At 41.5% G+C, this 20,565-nt stretch overlaps 1 protein-coding gene across 2 annotated transcripts in view; it reads left to right on the top strand.

Annotated features, from left to right (window-relative positions):
• Positions 1-15,965: 15,965 nt before the first annotated feature.
• The window catches only part of LOC106573249 (mitochondrial inner membrane protease subunit 2), a 175,657-nt gene continuing 171,057 nt past the window's right edge, over positions 15,966-20,565 (top strand). The window contains exon 1 of one of the 2 annotated variants that reach the window (XM_014148148.2): positions 15,966-16,110. The gene's annotated coding sequence lies outside the window, so the exon portion shown is untranslated. The remainder of the gene's footprint in view (positions 16,111-20,565) is intronic. The other variant, XM_014148147.2, reaches the window with a different exon arrangement.

Raw genomic sequence — 20,565 nt, 5'->3', positions numbered from 1 at the left:
CATTACCAACCTTTCAAAGCACTTCAGGAGTACCAAGCGTGTCATACACGTGGTCTGATACGGTCTGACATACCATGGCTGTCAGCCAATCAGCAGTCAGGGTTCGAACCATCCAGTTTATAATTCAAATTGAGAACATTGGTCAAAAGACTACTGGAAGCTGGTGGTTGGAGAGACGCGACAGATTAAGAGGTGATTTGCAATGGATCGACCTTAAAAGTAGGTGAACCTTAGCTATTCGCTAGCTAAGATAATTCATCAAACTACTATCAAATGTAATGTACTCAAGTTTTTCATCTGCAAGCCAAGCTACATAGCCGGTAACGTTAGCTGGGAATTGTATAAGTGTTGGTACGTTTTAGCTAACGTTAGCTAGCTACGTTAACATTAGCTAACGTTAGATAGCTAATGTTAACATAGCTAACTTCAGCTAGCTAGATTCAATATTGAAAATGTTTTGTCCTCATTTAAACCCATGATACACTCTCACCATCTCCTTCCATCCTCCCTTCAATACCTGGCTTATCCTGTCCTGTCTAGTGGTGGAGAGTTCGGAGCTGTGAACTAAATGTTAAACTAAATGACATAAAACAGATCAGATGCATTTGATATCGAATACTCATGTTTATGTTGTGTTTGTGCTTAATTGATGTCATTCAGGTTGGTGTATTGGGGCAGCCTGTTTTGTCGTCTGTATTTCAGACAAAAGCAAGACTATGTTTAAAGCTCACTAAGGATCTACAAACAGGTTAGCCTCTACACAGTCTTTGGATTGTGCAGTGTGATTATAGTGTGTTCTGTGTTATTTCATTGTCTTTTCCAATGCTAACTGAATGGTGAATGTATTTACAGTGTGATTGTTTGTTCTGTTAGTCCTGTGTCTTTTCAAATACCAACTTAATGGTGAATGAATGTATTTACAGTAAATCAATCAATGCATAGAGTTGCCCCAGCATTGTGAGTACAACAATACACACACAAATCATTTAGGATAGAATACTGTCAACAGTGGACTTAATTACATTATGGTCCTCATTCCCAGGTGAGCTTCTTGGTCCTGGCAGCCCTGAAGCTGGTGGACCTAGACCTGTGGTACCTGATAATCCCAGGCTTTGTGTTGAGTGGGGTGTTCTAGGGCATCTGTCACTATGGTCATCATCACATTGGGGATTCCACATCAAGCTTAGTGACTGCCAGAGGGTGAGTGTCTGGCCCAGGGAGCCGGGAACAGCTGCCTAGACGAGGTTATGGCCTCTAAAGGAGTCAGACACTTCAGTCTCCTCTCCGAACGCCTGGTGCTCCTCAGTCAGGGATTCACAACCATCCTGGCCGCTATAGGGTTTGCCCGGGGTATGCCGTCATTGAAAATAAGAATTTGTTCATAACTGACTTGCCTAGTTAAATACAGGTTAAATAAAATGGTAGGTAGGTGTAGGCATAGAATTCCAGTCATTGATAAAAGGGTTATTTAATCAAGACCAGCAAATGTATACCTCAAATGCTCAACTAAGCTAAATCTTCTGTTAATTGTGTTGCTAAGTGAGTGGTGTAAATTAATCAATTTGGGATCACACTTTCTTACATTTTTGAGGTGATCCAGACAGGTCAGTGTGTGAATATAACCCATTGTGTCTGTCCTCCAGTATCTTTGAGTATGTTCCTGCTGGTCCTGGCTCTGGAGTCTCTGTTCCACGGCCTCTTCTTTGAGCTGGGCAACAGCCTAGGCGGCACGTGTGGGGTATGCAATGGTCATCCCCACCAATTGTTGCAGGCAGGAATGTTTTGATAGTGGACCCCCCCCCCCAAATACATTTTTTACATTTACATTTTAGTCATTTAGCAGATGCTCTTATCCAGAGCGACTTACAGTAGTGAATGCATACATTTCACAGATTATTTTTTCTGTGCTGGCCCCCCGTGGGAATCGAACCCACAACCCTGGTGTTGCAAACACCATGCTCTACCAACTGAGCTACAGGGAAGGCTTGTACATACACATAGGCTTGTACATACACATACTGAACAAAAAGATAAACGCAACATGTAAAATGTTGGTCCCAGCCTTCCGAGTGGCGCAACGGTCTAAGGCACAGCATCGCAATGCTTGAGGCGTCACTACAGACCCAGGTTCGATCCCAGGTAGTGTCACAGCCGGTCATGACCGGGAGACCCATGAGGCGGTGCACAATTGGCCCAGCGTCGTCCAAGTCAGGGGAGGGTTTGGCCGGCAAGGATTTCCTTGTCCCATCGCGCTCTAGCGACTCTTTGTGGCGGGCCGGGCACCTGCAAGCTGACTTCAGTCGCCAGCCAGACAATGTTTCCTCCGACACATTGGTGCAGCTGGCTTCCGGGTACCTCTACAAGATTGGTGTCCCTAAATTGGGACAGTTGTTGCTCAATATGCAATAATGTGACTAGAATGATGTTGTAAACAACAGCCAACTTTCCGGGACATAGACATGTCTTATATGGGAAGAAATTATTGTTAATCTAACTAATACCACACTATTGTTTGCTCAACAAAACACTTAATCTCGGCAACTGGTTTGATACATTCACCTCTGAAGGTAAATAATGTACTTACATTCAGTAATCTTCCTTTGATTTGTCATTCTGAGGGTCCCAGAGATAAAATGTAGCGTAGTTTTGTTTGATAAAATCTATTTTTATATTGGAACTGGGTTATACAGTTTGACCCCACTGCTGTCTCTGGCTCAACACCCACCCTGCCTATGCCATCTAGATGTGTGAAGGTTCATGTCTTTTCTGTAGGGAAGCTAATGATTCATCATGTATGACATTCCTGGAAGTGTGTAAACTTAAATTTTTTTATTACCATAGTCTTTTTGTATGTTCTCTATAGTTATGTACTTGAAAATGTATCAATTGACCAATTCGGCACATTTGGGCAAACTCGTGTAGGACACCTGGCAGACTTGATACAAAATATTGTGTAGTGATGTAATTCTTCAATGGATCAGTCTGAAACTTTGCACACACACTGCTGCCATCTAAATTACACCTAGAATCTTGCATCACTTATTTTGTACATAATGTTGCTGCTACCGTCTCTTATGACCGGAAATAACTTTTGGACATCAGAACAAGTCCGACGCGAAGGATCTACTGCTTTCTCGGGAATGTGCCCAAATCCCTGTCATTTGCGTGAAGACGGAGCTAAAGGGGATGGATGTCGGGCTGACTTCTAAGAATTTGTAGGCGATCAAGACTATCCAACGATCAAGACTATCCTACCGTACTCCCGGGTGGCGCAGTGGTCTAAGGCACTGCATCGCAGAGATTCTGGGTTCGAGCCCAGGCTCTGTCGCAGCCGGCCGCGAACGGGAGATCCATGGGGCGACGCACAATTGGCCCAGCGTCGTCCGGGTTAGGGAGGGTTTGGCCGGCAGGGATATCCTTGTCTCATTGGAGGATATTTCTGTAATTCAGTATTTATTCCCATAGTAATTCGTTATGGATCCATAACTAAATAAACATTTGCCATTTTGAAAGCGTATTTTTATTATTTTATTAACGAAAGCACAAAGATGCCATTCTTAGATGCCATTCTTGTTTTAGTTTGAATGTGCAGACTGGCACTAAGAACAGCGGGAACATTTCGCCAGTCAACGCCATTATTAGTGCAATGCCCCTTAAAGTCACGTCACCCCGCTCCTCCGCTCTCTCCACTGGCTTCCAGTTGAAGCTCGCATCCGCTACAAGACCATGGTGATTGCCTGCGGAGCTGTGAAGGGAACGGCACCTCCATACCTTCAGGCTCTGATCAGGCCCTACACCCAAACAAGGGCACTGCGTTCATCCACCTCTGGCCTGCTGGCCCCCCTACCTCTGAGGAAGCACAGTTCCCGCTCAGCCCAGTCAAAACTGTTCGCTGCTCTGGCACCCCAATGGTGGAACAAGCTCCCTCACGACGCCAGGACAGCGGAGTCAATCACCACCTTCCGGAGACACCTGAAACCCCACCTCTTTAAGGAATACCTAGGATAGGATAAAGTAATCCTTCTAACCCCCCCCTTAAAAGATTTAGATGCACTATTGTAAAGTGGTTGTTCCACTGGATATCATAAGGTGAATGCATCAATTTGTAAGTCGCTCTGGATAAGAGCGTCTGCTAAATGACTTAAATGTAAATGTAAATGTAAAGTGTTGCTCTGTGCTACCCAGTGTGGCGGGGTGGGGCTCTGAGGCCCATCCCGTGCCCCCTGCCCTCGTGCCTTGAACCTCGTGCGCTTTTAGTGGATACAGCTGGAGAACTGCAAGGCAGTCCCATTGTGCGCCACTCGGGAGCCATGACCAATATATATTGTCCTGCTAATAACAGGGTTAATAATATATCTGAGAATATCCAAGGGGCTTTTATATCACTCTAAATGAATAATAATAATAGATTTGTTAAAAAATAACTATTTTGAAGATTATTTTGTTTTCAAATAACGGAAAATTAGAGAAAAAGGCCATTTTTGAACATGGGGTGAGACATTGTTACTAATTTGTAAATAAAGCCAGAAGGTATTTAGAATGATTTATTTCTGTTTTTAGAGGGAGAGAAACCAAAAACCTACAGTCATCTCATGGGTCTCCCAGTCGAGGCCAGTACGGGTATTGAACCAGCATCTGTAGCAACACAGTGTCTTAGACCTTTGCACCACTCAGGTGCTGTACAACGTCACCGGTCGGGAGTGGGCTACAATACTACAGTAAGAGCAAAATAAAATAAGAAAAACCTTAGTGTAACAACAGTTTTAGTAAGTAATACTGAAGTCGTGCGCAATTATCAGTTTCTATTTAGGTTTATGTCACCCATTCATTGTCATTTAGAGACACAGTAGGATCCAAAAGCATCAGTGCTCTAACTCCCCCTTGTGGTGGTCTGGAGCAATGAAGTGGTGACGCAGGGTACCGTACTAAACCACAAATGACCTCTAAGTACCTCAGCATAATCACAAAACTTTTAGTGGAGCAACCGCTGTACATATCGCAATATTTTCGGACAATATTATATTGATATTTGACTCAAAGTATCGATTTGTAAAAAATAAAGTCTGCTTTACCTGCGCCAGAACTCCAGAATTTTTCATCCAAGGCTTGTTCTCCATTTTCTTTTAAAATTGTGAGCCAACATGTTTTCAGCACTTATTTCCCTGACTGATCAAAACTTTTCTCATGCTCTCTCGTCTCTCTGCAGCAGACGTATAGTGAGCAATATGTTTGGAACATCAAATCGCAGTATCGAATCGCAATACATATTCTATCGGTATCTAAGTATCGTGATAATTGTATCATGAGGAAGGTCCCTAGCAATTTCCAGCCCCATTTATCAGTATTTGAAGCCGAGAATGTTACCTTACCACTGTTGTTGGAAGTGGTATCGTATTGTCACTCTCCGACATTGGATTCTCATGCACCAAAGCGGTTACACTGATTGCACCATTCAGACATTTTAAATTGTGCTTTTGTATTATGACCAATACATGCATACATCCAGCTCTGTCAAACTGATCATATTTTTTTACAGGTGGCCTTTGTCCCCCACCCAAAATGTATCTCGGGTTACTAAGATATTGTATTTGTAGCTATTTTGTTTATTTTCAAGTGTGTGGAATGTTTTGATTTATAATTCGGTAACTTCATATGCAGCTTTTAATGCACTATTTGATATCAAAGCCTTGAGTATCATTGCTGTCCCACAGCTGCTATTCATCTCTTTTGTATGATTTCTTTATTGGAAGAGTAGAATTACTGGAGGGACTGTAATTGTTGTTACTGTACCTATACTGATTGCACTACCTGGAGGAATGGAGTGAGGAATATGGAGCCAATTTCGGACACGTGATCTTACATTTGTGTGTTTTTGTTTTGAGGTTTATCGTATCATACAGGGATTTTGATATGCAAGCTTGCTCTTATTAACTGTTTGTATATGGAAATGGCAATATTTTAAGCTAAAGCGTTGACTGAAGTCTCTATGCAATAAAAATAAAGATTTCAGTCTTTTTAATGATATTGATTGATATACAGACGTTACGGCACACTTTTAGTGGACAAATTATGCCCTCTGCTGGTATGCAGTAACCTAGGCCTGTCTATTCCATTTAGCTTTTAAATGATTTTCTGTAATCAATAATTTCATGAATTAATACAGATTTTCTGTAATCAATAATCCATTTCATGAATTAATACATAACGTACGTTAGTGTAAATTACTAATGCAGCCATGCACTCTTTCAGGCTATCGGGGAGAACATTCCCTATTATAGGAGTGTACAGGTTTGGAACCAACTTGTTTGTAAGTGTTGAATCAATGCACATGAATCTTACACCAGTGTTTCTTATTCCTGGTCCTGGGGACCCACAGAAGTGCAGTGTTATGTTTTAGCACAGCGCTTACCTGATACTTTAAGCTGGTGGGAAATACCCCCCCCCCCCCCCCCTGGTTAGCCAAACGTAAACAAGCGACGTGCATTTCTCTTAGGTTTCAGTGTCACCTGTATCTGATCTGTCCTGATGTAGCTGTCGGTTAGCACGCAACTTGAGCTCATGAGTGTGTGTGAAGACAATTGTAGGGCTTCAACTTGGGAAGTGGCGCCTCAGTGAGTGATGTAAAGAAATGTTGATGACAGTGAACCAGTGCGAGGTCTGCGAGAGGCAGGGAACCATTCAGGGATGCTGTTGCTGAATTTGATGTGTGCATCTCCCTCTACTCCAACTGCGGGTGCTGGGTCTACAACTGAATACAAGGTGGTGATTAGGCTCTTTTGTCATTCGTATCATTAGCTACACAGCTATACTTAAGTAATAACTTGTCTCAGACGCAACACGGAGTGCTAGGACAGCCCTTCGTCGTGGTATATTGGCCATATATCTCAACCCCCCGAGGTGCCTTATTGCTATTATAAACTGGTTTCCAATGTAATTAGAGCAGTAAAAATACATGTTTTGTCATACCCATGGTGTAAGGTCTGTGTTTCTTGTAGGCTTACCCTGGCGTGACGTTTTGATAATCATGGAAATCTCTCGGACAAGGTGACTCATTCTGGAAAAACTCATTGTGATTGGCACCCCTGCCCAGTCGTGAAATCCAAAGATTAGGTCCTAAGGAATTCATTTAAATTGACTGATTTCCTTATATGAGCTGTAACTCAGTAAAATCGTTAATCGTTGCATGTTGCGTTTATATATCTTTTTCAGTATAGTTAGGATTATGTACAAAAATGTTTACCTGACCAGTAGCTTAGCGAGTAAGGAACTATGGAACATTCAGGAACTTGAGGGTATGAGGTCGAATGCCTGTTGAAGGCTATTTTGAAAATTGTTTTGCGAAACCACACTTTATGCACTGTTGTTCAAATCATTTGTTTTATTTAATCTTGTATAAGCTCCTGTCTTAGGTATCCTAAATAATGCCATAGATTCAGTTTAAGTATTTTAAACTTGAAGGCACAAAGGGAAGCATGATGTAAGATGTGAACCTGGTATTCCAACTGATTACAGGCTACTAAAGCCAATGACTTACAGCTGCATCGCAGTTTTGCTGAAAAAGTGGATAAAAAACACTTCTCTCTAAATAATCACACACTTATTAATTGCTGACCAGCAGATGTCACTAATGTGCATAGATGTGAACAGATAATGAAGCTCCGAATAATGAACTGTTTTTCAGCACAATTTGTTGAAAACAGCGAAGCCTCCAGAAAGCCTCGGTTTCCCATCACTACCACAGACAGTCACACAAAAAACATTTGCAATTCCTATCATATCTAAAGCATTCCTTGATAAGGAGTGCTTTTTCAACATCGGAAATCTGGGAGTCTCCTTAATATTAACAGAGTGAGACAGTGCAGGAGCAGACTAATGAATTCAAGGATGTCACTCTTCCACTCAAGCTTAACATTGTCATCTATCGCCCACCAGGGGCCCTTGAAGAGTTCCTCAATGAGCTTGACACCTTGATAAACTAATTTCCTGACGATGGCTCTACGTACTTGGCGACTTCAACCTCTCGACGTTTGCCTTCGATTCATTTCTTCCCCACTCTCTCTTTCCCTTCCTTGCCTCTTTTGACCTCACCCTTTCCCAATCCCCTCCAACTCACAAGGCAGGCAATACGCTTGATCTCATCTTTACTAGAGGCTGCTCTCCTACCAATCTCACTGCAACCCCACTCCAGGTCTCTGTTTCCTTTTCTGTCTCCCTTTCTCTCAACTTGGATGTCAGCCCACCACATCAAACTCAACCTCAACAAGACGGAGCTGCTCTTCCTCCCGGGAAAGGCCTGCCCACTCAAAGAGCTCTCCATCATGTTTGACCACTCCACAGTGTCGCCCTCCTAGAGTGCAAAGAATCTTGGCGTGACCCTGGACAACACCCTGTCGTTCTCTGCAAACATCACTTGCACTTGAACCCCCCCCCTTCTAGCTCTGACTGATGGCTACTTTATTGAGGAAAAATGTACTTTCTAGGCCTGTGATATGTGGTTGTCCCACCAAGCTATCTTAAGATGAATGCACTAAGTCGCTCTGGATAAGTGTCTGCTAAATGACTAAAAAGTAAAATGCATCAATGGACTGACCAATGGCAGGCACCAATGGGCGTTACTTGGTATCAAGGAATGCCCCGAATTGTGGTCTACAATTACACCATATTGAGCAAATATAATTTGACCAAATCAAATTGAGAAAAGACCATGGTCTAAGATCCCTCCCAATGTGTTTTCTAATCTCATAAAACATTTTAGGCTCAGTGTCACCATCTTCGCAATGGGAGGGTGCTAGAGTAATGAAAGCAGGGGTGCCAATCATTTTGACCCCTTTCGTATTAAGATTTGTTTGTATTACTTGTTAAACAAAATGTTGTTCTCTGAGCAACTGTATAAGTATAAAATAACATACCTTCCCCGAAAATGTTTTGCATAAAATATAGCTCAGTATTTTGTATTATTTATTTGAAACAGTCTTTGTTGCTCATCTTCATCAAGGGTGACTGACGTGTGGCTCAGTTGGTAGAGCATGGTGTTTGCAACGCCAGGGTTGTGGGTTCGATTCCCACGGGGGACCAGTACGGAGAAATAAATGTATGAAATCTATGCATTCACTACTGTAAGTCACTCTGGATAAGAGTGTCTGCTAAATGACGAAAGAAAAAAGGGTGTAATCATACACATGCTCAGTGCATTCCAGCTGCAATGTGTACAAAAACCACTAGATGGTCATCTTGTAAAGTGTTTTTCATAGCATTTTCAAACCCATTTAAAATTGTCATAGACTTAACCAAAAAATTCAGATTTAAGCCCAGTCACTGCATTTCATTTATTGTAGACATACAATCTATCATGTTCACATGAGTGGATAAATGTATTTTATTATCTTCTATGCCATAGCCTTGGAGGGTACCAGTACATAGGGGAAACTTCTTCCTACTTCTGTTAAAAAAAAAAATACAAATCTCTCCCTCCTTCACACTCTATCCCCCCTCTCTCACTATCCCTCTCTCGCTCTCCCTTTCTTTCTCTCTTTCTGTCTGTCATTCTCTCTGAGGTGTGCTCAGGTGTTGCAATACTCAGACAGCGCTTAGAGAGCCTAATTAAACTCAAGGGATTGGGGAGAGAGGGGTGGTTGTGATGGTAAGGGAAGATGGAGGTGAGGGTACCATTCATTTAATTCCAGCTGTTACTATGAGCCGTCCTCCCTTCAACAGCCTCCACTATGGTGGTGAGGGAAGATTGCTCAACCAATCTCAACTCCAAAAACTGAAGAGAGAGCGGGCTCTTATTACCTGTGGATATAATGATTTCAGATATAAACCATGTGTGATTGCTATGGCAATATCCCTTTAAATGTAAATATAACAGCACACTCAAATGGAATCTAATTGGTCATGAAACTATTGAACCAACTGCACTGGATTTAATATTTTTCTTCATGATTTTCATCTTTAGTTAACATTTTACCGTGCATTCGGAAAGTATTCAGACCCCTTGACTTTTTGCACATTTTACATCACAGCCTTATTTTAAAATTGATCAGATTCGTTTTTCCCCCTCATCAATCTACACACAGTAGTACCCCATAATGACAAAGCAAAACCTGGTTTTTAGATTTTTTTAGCAAATCTACTGCAAATAAAAAATGGAAATATCACATTTACATAAGTATTCAGACCCTTTACTCAGTACTTTGAAGCACCTTTGGCAGCGATTACAGTCTGTAGTCGTCTTGGGTATGACACTACAAGCTTGACACACCTGCTTTTGGGAAGTTTTCTTGCTGCACAGTTATTTTCAGGTCTCTCCAGAGAGGTTAGATCGGGTTCAAGTCCGGGCTCTGGCTGGGCCACTCAAGGACATTCAGAGACTTGTCCCGAAGCCACTCCTGCGTTCTCTTAGCTGGGTGCTTAGGGTCGTTGTCCTGTTGGAAGGTGAACCTTCGCCCCAATCTGAGGTCCTGAGCGCTCTGGAGCAGGTTTTCATCAAGGATCTCTCTGTACTTTGCTCCCTTCATCTTTCCCTCGATCCTGATGGTGTCCTTAATGTCTTGTACACCCAAAGTAGGCCTGTTTAGTGGCAGTGCACACTTTAGATATGGGGCTGCAAAATAGTTTATTAATAATATTAATATTATTAATAATTAGGAAATCAGCTGGGCTAGACAATCTGGACCCTCTCTTCCTAAAATTATCCGCCGCCATTGTTTCTACCCCTATTACTAGTCTGTTCAACCTTTCTTTCGTATGGTTTGAGATTCCTAAAGATTGGAAAGCTGCCACAGTCATCCACCTCTTCAAAGGGGGAGACACTCTACACCCAAGCTGTTACAGACCTGCCCTGCCTTTCTAAAGTCTTCGAAATCCAAGTGAACAAACAGATCACCGACCATTTCGAATCCCACCGTACCTTCTCCGCTATGAGAGCTGGTCACGGTGCACCGCAGCCACGCTCAAGGTCCTAAATGATATCATAACCACCATCGATAAAAGACAGTACTGTGCAGCCGTCTTCATCGACCTGGCCAAGACTTTCGACTGTCAATCATCGTATTCTTATCGGCAGACTCAACAACCTTGGTTTCTCTAATGACTGCCTCGCCTGGTTCACCAACTACTTCTCAGATAGAGTTCAGTGTGTCAAATCGGAGGGCCTGTTGTCCAGACTTCTGGCAGTCTCTATGGGGGTGCCACAGGGTTCAATTCTCGGGCCGACACTTTTCTCTGTATATATCAATAATGTTGTTCTTGCTGCTGGTGATTCTCTGATCCACCTCTACGCAGACGACACCATTCTGTATACATCTGGCCCTTATTTGGACACTGTGTTAACAAACCTCCAAACGAGCTTCAACGCCATACAACACTCCTTCCATGGCCTCTTAAATGCTAGTAAAACGAAATGCACGCTCTTTAACCGATCGCTGCCCGCACCCGCCCGCCCGACTAGCATCACTACTCTGGACGGTTCTGAATATGTGGAGAACTATAAATACCTAGGTGTCTGGCTAGACTGTAAACTCTCCTTCCTGACTCACATTAAGCATCTCCAATCCAAAGTTAAACCTAGAATCGGCTTCCTATTTCGCAACAAAGCCTCCTTCACTCATGCTGCCAAACATACCTTCGTAAAACTGACTATCCTACCGATCCTTGATTTCGGCGATGTCATTTACCAAATAGTCTCCAACACTCTACTCAGCAAATTGGATGCAGTCTATCACAGTGCCATCCGTTTTGTCACCAAAGCCCCATATACTACCCACCACTGCAACGTTTATGCTCTCGTTGGCTGGTCCTCACTACGTATTCGTCGCCAAACCCACTGGCTCCAGATCATCTATAAGTATTTGCTAGGTAAAGCTATGCCTTATCTCAGCTCACTGGTCACAATAGTAGCACGCGCACCAGCAGGTATATTTCACCGGTCATCCCCAAAGCCAACGCCTACTTTGGCCGCCTTTCCTTCCAGTTCTCTGATGCCAATGACTGGAACGAATTGCAAAAATCACTGAAGTTGGAGACTTATATCTCCCTCACTAACTTTAAGCGTCAGCTGTCAGAGCAGCTTACCGATCGCTGCAGCTGTACACAGCCCATCTGTAAATAGCCCATCCAACCAACTACCTACCTCATCCCTATATATTTGTTTTTGTTTTTCTGCTCTTTTGCACACCAGTATTTCTACTTGCACATCCTCATCTGCACATCCTCATCTGCACATCTATCACTCCAGTGTAAATTACTAAATTGTAATTACTTCGCTACTACTGGCCTATTTATTGCCTTACCTCCTTACTTCATTTGCACACACTGTATACAGATGTTTCTATTGTGTTATTGACTGTACATTTGTTTATCCCATGTGTAACTCAGTGTTGTTGTTTTTGTCGTACTGCTTTGCTTTATCTTGGCCAGGTCGCAGTTGTAAATGAGAACTTGTTCTCAACTGGCCTAGCTGGTTAAATAAAGGTGAAATAAATAAGGATCTCCATTAATCATCCACTGAGGTATTAGTAAGTGCATATACTCACATATACTCACATTTATAAATGCACACATTAACAATTCATAAATATACCATTCACGACATATACAAATACATGAATATATATGTATGTCAATGGTGAGTCAAACCATTAATCAACCATTGACAAATGCCTTATAAATAATCTTATGAGTTGACAGTAACTCCTTCATAACTGGTTTATAAGTACATTAGTAGTACATTATTAATAATTTACAAATTGTGAACATGATCTATGATCAAACACCTTATTAATGACATTATAAATCATTAATAAATCACTTAAAAGTGTTTATAAATGCAGCAATTACTATTTTGAGATTGCTTATTGACATTTACAAATGTCGGAATTATTATTTAGTAATTGGTAAGCAAACTGTTAATAAATCATTTATTAAAGGACCTTTTTATAAAATGTTACCCTTCTTTATATTTATGTTTTAACATGTCAAGAAGACGTCTGGGTTTTAGCATGGTCATACAGAATGTTCCTTCTATGATACAATGGGTGGGAATAGAAGCAACCAGTACAGTATTGTACACTTACAATAGCGCTTTGGATTAAATGCTACTCTGAATTTGAAACCATTTAGATTTTCTCTGACAATAAGAACCACTATGCTCGACTCTTTACCACCAGATGCGCCTGAGCTGCACGTTGCCTATTAACCTGGTAAAGTCTCCACCCACCTGTGGTTTCGACAGCTTTTTAGAGTTCCCCACAGTGTTTTGAGGTGTTTATTAACCACCTCTGTGTGTGCTCACTCCTCTCTCCTGAAGCCCACCTGGCTGCTGCTGCAACACCCGATTGTTGCATAGCAACTGCTTGCTCAGCACCTGTTTTTATCATTTAGAAGTCTGCAGACTCAAATGTGTGGCCAGAACCACCCATGTGGGTCAGTGTCTGACTCTGCCAGTGTCCAAAAACATGCTCCTTCCCTTTTAGAGACAGCGCTGATGCATGCTGGGTAACCAGCTACTGTAACTCATGGGTTGAGTCCCAAAATGACATTTTAACTATAGTGCTCTACTTTTGACCAGAGCCCTATAGGCCCTGTACCAAAGTAATGCACTATACAGGGAATATGGTGTCATTTGGGACACAGCCATTACTCCATTGAGCATGCTCTCTGTGACACAACTTATGGCTGGATATCATGCCATATAGCCCCCTAGAGAAACACATCCCGTTTATGTCTGATATATTGCTACCTAACAAATATGGTGACTGATAGGTAAAGTGGCCACGGTGTTGATGGCACTGCAGGGCTATGGACCGATAATGGCTCTTAGATTGTACGGTTTTAATTAAGCCCTCCAGGAAAATCCAGACTGTATCATCAGTGAAGCCTTATACATCTAAATTCACATTTGGAGAAGATAAGTGCATGCATGATGCCCCCCATTTAACACTGCTTCTTATCGACCCTCTAGTCGACTATGAGTGACTTGTTTCTCAGGCAAATGCTGAGCTTATTCATCTGTTTACTTCTACACACCCAACCAACAACTGGAAAGTCATTGATGACTTTCTTTGTAAACAGCTCTTCTGTTGTGTTCAGAGGGTAAGTCGAGCAGCACATCTTCTATGGGAACATTGGTTGGCTTCAGTGTGCACTTTGTGCCATTTGCCAAGTTTAAACCATTGAGTCATATCGCCATTCACTCAAATGAATTCTCTGTTGAATACTTAATGTATTCCTGTAAGCCATCTATAGCGGATGTCATTCATCACATAATATTTTCATATTGTGTTAAATGCTTAGTTCTGTGATACACACATGAAGATGTCTAGATGACAGCCTGCTATTATAATTCATGTCATGTGGAGGTATAGTGAAGTCTTGGATATAATAAATAAACAGTATATATGGAACTATTCTTAGTGTGTAACTCAAGCCGTAGGCACTCTCCTGTTACCTATTTCCAGGTGATCCTCAATAAAAATAAATATTCTGAACATTAATTGAGAAAATAATATGTTCCCTGTAGATACCAACTCTAAACTGTTGTGCAGTGTTCATAGAATCAGGGAAAACTCACGTCTGTATTGACCTTGCCTTTGGTAGCTCTGCGTTGAGATGATGTCCATCCTGCAGCTACTCCAGCATGATGAAAGACAACTGATATGAGAATCTGATACGCTCTGTAAACAAATCCAACTGTAGAGCATCCTCCAGCCTTTATTCATCCATTTCTAACCAATAAGCCTACCTATACCTCTCCAAGGCTCTGTCTAAGGACATTTGTCACAACCCTTATCACTAAACTTAATCAAATGCTCAACAAGATTCAGGGCTGAATCTCCAATGAGGAAAAAAGTTACCTGCTCTAGCTATTAATTGGCACATTTACTTCTTCATACTTCATTAAATACTTTCGTTATCGCCCATTTCCCCTCTCAGCTAAGAAGTTCTTATTTGACACCCAGGCCTCCAATATACTGTAGCTGTAAGGCTCAATTTCTCATCTTAAATGGTTTAAGGAGTCAGGATGAAAGTGCTGTGTGAGTAATAATTCACTCCTTTTGTATTTCCATAGCTCTAAGCATGTGAATGAGGAGATATTGTAGCCAATACCCAATTTATCTTCATAGGCCATTTAAGACATTCAGCTGAGTACAGTATGTTCTGTCCCAAAAGAGATCAGAATGATAGTGTCCTGTTCTGAGCGTTCTTCAATCGGTTCCTTTTATTAAACCCATAAGTATCTTCCCAAATTAGAGAACCACTAGTTCAAAAGTTTTTGATAACTTTCTAGCAATAGAAAACACAAAAATCAGCATGTTTGTAGATTCACTACAACAATACACTCTAGGGTTTATAAATGTTAAAGCTTCACTGCATACTGTAACTCTGTGTGTACAGGTGTTTTTGGATTCACCTCTGACAAGAATTTGGTCTTTTATTTGTAGATTTCAACACGATTTCCCATAAACCCCGTTCTCATAGGTAGTTTTGCTGAGGCCCAATGCAGCAGTTTTTATCTCAATATCAAATCATTTCTGGGCAACAATTAAGTACCCTATTGTGATTGTTTTCAATTAAAATGCAAAAAAAAAAAGCTTATTAGCAAAGAGCAATTTCTCAAGCAAGAATTTAGCTAGGACTGTCTGGGAGGGGTCTGAGACAGGGGAAACCTGAAAACTAGCTGTTATTGGCAGAGAGGTTTGGAACTCTCTTTCTTATTGGTCTATTAACTAATTTACAGCCTGGTGACGTCACCAGCAGGCCAAAACTCCAACCCACCAAAACAGGCGGAAAAGGGCATTATCCTAATTTTCACAATTTCACAATATTATTTCAACCTTGTAGTGTGGAAAAGTATATAAAACACAAGAAAATCTGGTTTTTGACAGGACTGGGCCTTTAATATAGAGGAGAAAAGTTGTATTTTTATGACCAGATCAAGCACCCATATATGAAGTAAAGTCAACATAGCAGCTTACTGGGGGGGACAGAAAGGAGACAGAAAGAAAATGCCATGCACAAAACTAAACTGGCTCACGCTAGGACCTGGAGGAGTGCTGGTGGGTGTTCCAGAAGTGACAGATAGGAGAACGGAGCACGGAAGTCAAATTTCTGGTAGGTGAAATGAATGTAGGCTGCTGTTGAGTGAGAACGAAGGATTTTAAGATCAATCGAAAGTATCAAAGAGAAGGAAATTGGTTATATTTTTTCCTGTTTTAGTAGTAGGAGATTGGCGTTGTTTGCTTTCAATGCACATTGGCAGCTAGTGCACGCGTGGACCTTGGCTAGCTAGCTAGCTAACGTGACATAATCCGTGTAGTGATGAGGTCGCGAGGTGACTGGATTGGTTTATTTCAAACATGTGGCACAAATATATGAAATAACTATTTATATATATTTGTAATAAACTGTCACGCTTTTGTCCGAAGCTGTCATCGGTATTCAAAAGTATGTTACACACATGTTGTGCACAGTGCTGCAGACCAAGACAGGAGACTCTGGCACATTGTTTACCCTTGGAGAGTACCCACCGACACAAATGAAAACAATTATGCATTTCATTATATTTTCACAATCAAATGCAAATAGCACGTGATGGCAATGTTGTGGTGGTTACTGCTCAATGAATGCCATTCCAAGTTTCCCATGACAACAACACTGAACAGTGTACTTATTGCATTTTTTTTCGTGATCAGGTAAACGCGATCAATTTCATTCTAAAAAAAACAAGGCACTCTTCATACTAAAATGCCCTATTGCAGTAGTGTAGCATAAAAAACGCACCAGTGGTGAGTGAACATCTAGCCGATTAAACTCAACTCCACGATTTATGATGGACTAGTGTGGGCAGACTGGAGTTCCCGAATCAAATCCCATTTTATTGGTTGCATACACATATTCAGCAGATATATTGCCGGTGTAGCGAAATGGTTGTGTGCCTAGCTCCAGCCGTGCAGTAATATATAACAATCTAAAACGTTGTTAATATAGAAATATTAGGATGAGCAATGTCCGGAGTGTGTGTGTATCTATGGAATTTATAGACAATATGGACAGTATGTGGATATAATATGTAGTATATCTGAAGAGTAGTATACCGTGCCTTTGGAAAGTATTCAGACACCTCGACTTTTTCTACATTTTGTTATGTTACAGCCTTTTTCTAAAATTGATTTTAAAAGAAATACTCAACAATCTACACACAATACCCCATAATGACAAAGCAAAAACAGGTTTTTAGAATTTTTGGCAAATGTATTACAAATAAAAGACAAATACCCTATTTACATAAGTATTCAGACCCTTTGCTATGAGACTCGAAATTCAGCTCAGGTGCATCCTGTTTCCATTGATCATCCTTGAGATGTTTCTACAACTTGATTGGAGTCCACTTGTGGTAAATTTAATTGATTGGACATGATTTTGAAAGGCACACACCTGCCTATTTGAGGTCCCACAGTTGACAGTGCATGTCAGAGCAAAAACTAAGCCATGAGGTCGAAGGAATTGTCCGTAGAGCTCTGAGACAGGATTGTGTCAAGGCACAGATCTGGGGAATGGTACCAAAAAACATCTGCAGCATTGAAGGTCTCCAAGAACACAGTGGCCTCCATCATTCTTAAATGGAAGAAGTTTAGAAACCAAAAGACTCTTCCTAGAGCTGGCCGCCAGGCCAAACTGAGCAGTCAGGGCAGAAGGGCCAAAACTCGATGGTCACTCTGACAGAGCTCTAGAGTTCCTCTGTGGAGATGGTCGTCCTTCTGGAAGGTTCTCCCATCTCTGCAGCACTCCACCAATCAGGCCTTTATGGTAGACCGGCCAGATGGAAGCCACTCCTCAGTAAAAGGCACATGACAGTCCACTTGGAGTTTGCCAAAAGGCACCTAAATACTGTCAGACCATGAGAAACAAGATTCTCTGGCCTGATGAAACCAAGATTGAACTATTTGGCTTGAATGCCAAGTGTCACATCTGGAGGAAACCTGGCACAATCCCTATGGTGAAGCATGGTGGTGGCAGCATCATCCTGTGGGAATGTTTTTCAGAGGCAGAGACTGGGAGACTAGTCAGGATCGAGGCAAAGATAAACAGAGCAAAGTACAGAGAGATCCTTGATGAAAACTTGCTCCAGAGCGCTCAGAACCTCAGACTCGGGCGAAGGTTCACCTTCCAACAGGACAACGACGCTAAGCACACAGGCAAGACAACACAGGAGTGTCTTTGGGACAAGTCTCTGAATGTCCCAGAGCCCGGACTTGAACCTGATTGAACATCTCTGGAGAGACCTGAAAATAGCTGTGCTGCAACGCTTCCCATCCGACCTGACAGAGCTTGAGAAGATCTGCAGAGGAGAATGGGAGAAACTCCCCAAATACAGGTGTGCCAAGCTTGTAGAGTCATACCCAAGAAGACTTGAGGCTGTAATCGCTTCCAAAGTTTTTTTTTTCAATGAAGTACTGAGTAAAGGGTCTGAATACTTATGTAAATGTGATTTTTATTTTAAAATGTTTAATACATTTGGCATTATGGGGTATTGTGTGTAGATTGAGGGACAAAAACATTTATTTAATACATTTTAGAATAAGCCTGTAACGTAACAATATGGAAAAAGTCAAGGGGTCTGAATACTTTCTAAAGGCACTGTATGTACAGCAATAGTTTAATAGGATAGGCCTTGACTAGAATACAGTATATACATATGAAGTGGGTAAAACAGTATGTGACATTATTAAAGTGACCAGTGTTCCATGACTATGTACATAGGGCAGCAGCCTCTATGGTGCATGTTCGAGTTATTTGGGTGGTAGCCGGCTAGTGGCAGTGACTAAAGTTTAAGGCAGGGTACTGAGCGGAGGCTGGCTAGTGGTGACGATTTAACAGTCTGATGGCCTTGAGATAGAAGCTGTTTTTCAATCTCTTGGTCCTTGCTTTGATGCACCTGTACTGACCTCGCCTTCTGGATTCTAGCGGGCTGAACCAGCCATGGCTCGGGGGGCTGAGGTCCTTGATAATCATCTAGGTCTTCCAACATAATTACACACAACATTGTTCTGTGTAATTGGGGGCTATTCTTTGGGTGCTGAAATCAGTTGTTTTTGAATAAAACGTAATTTTATGTGACATTGGAGATCCAGTCTGCCCACACTAGTCGCCGCTCAACTCCATCGCAAATCGTTGAGTTTAGTCGGCTAGTAAACATCATGCAATGATCAAGTGGGCTAATTCACAAGAAAGTATTTATGTGCCTGGCCCCTGCAGCAAACAATCAGATTGTTTTCTCTGGCATTATTTCCCTGCTGCATCAATAAAGACTGAGGGTACATTTGTGACCGACCGTCTCGATTTGGTCTTACATTGGATAAAAGTAGAGACTCAAAACTAGAAAATGGTATATCATACACTACAGCTGAGGAACAATTGGAAAGTAATTCTGCTTTGAAAGTTGATAAACTTGTAACCCCACTTTTGAGAAAATGGCCTTGAATGTTTTGGTACACCTTCTGGAGAGCTCTTCTTTGTCTACACCCATTCAGAATTGTTCACACACGCTTAAGCCTTAGCCCACCCATCTCTTTAAGGATTCACATGTGAGGCCATGTGGTAAACACACGCTACATCAAATACAAATAAAATCTACGTTTATTTGTCACATGCACAGGATACAGAAGCTCTAAACGTTACAGTGAAGTGGTTACTTGCAATATCATAAACAGAAAGTGTCCAGATAAATATTTTATCATTATTAGATGATGCTTACCCAGACACACTTGTCCAAATTGATGGGTCATGTGAAAGAAATGCTATAACCACCTCCCTACCACATCTAGCTAAGTGGATTTGTCACTATTGTCTAGACGTGTTCATGAAATACAGTAGATGGCCGTAATCATCCCCAGACACACATGGCTAATTTGATGGGTCATGTAATAATCTGGCCAAAGTGGTCTTTTGTTTAGACATGTAGCTAGCTAGCTAAACAATAAACCGACATAATCCCAACTCCTACTACCACCAATACAAAATGATCATAGCTGTAGTAGGAATCTGCAGGTAGCTAAAGCTAACCAACTAGGTTCAATGCTAGCTAGCTAACATTAGGCTATAACTAGCAATGCAAATAGTTTCGGATTCAAATAATATTACTACACAGATCATACACGTAACGTTAGCTAGCGAGCCAGCAAGCTAACGTCTGCTAGCTAACTAACAGTAAGCTTTAACTTGCAATAAAAATGACTCTCACAAAATGTGAAACTTCTATCTGAAAATGTAGCTAGACTCTTACCCGCATACATGGAGGAATGCTTGATGGCAGACTGGAACAATGTAACTCTGTTTTTTTTTTGTAGTTACATCTTGTTTGGCCAGCGCTGTGTCAACTCACTCTGCTTCACACTGACCTTGGCGTGTGCAGAAAGTAGCCCATCAGTTTTTCCAACTGATCTATCTAAAGCATCTGTTAAATTTAGGGCATTAATATTGAGAAAAGTAGCAAAACGTTTGTAGTTCTCGATGGCTAACGTTATATCTTTCAAAAACAGAGTGGTAGAAAGGACTGTCAATACATAC

The sequence above is a fragment of the Salmo salar genome, chromosome ssa16 (genome assembly GCF_905237065.1).
Source record: "Salmo salar chromosome ssa16, Ssal_v3.1, whole genome shotgun sequence".
In the NCBI taxonomy this organism is placed as follows: Eukaryota; Metazoa; Chordata; class Actinopteri; order Salmoniformes; family Salmonidae; genus Salmo; species Salmo salar.
Note: the sequence above shows the minus strand (reverse complement) of the source record. Positions and strands in the feature narration are given on the sequence as shown.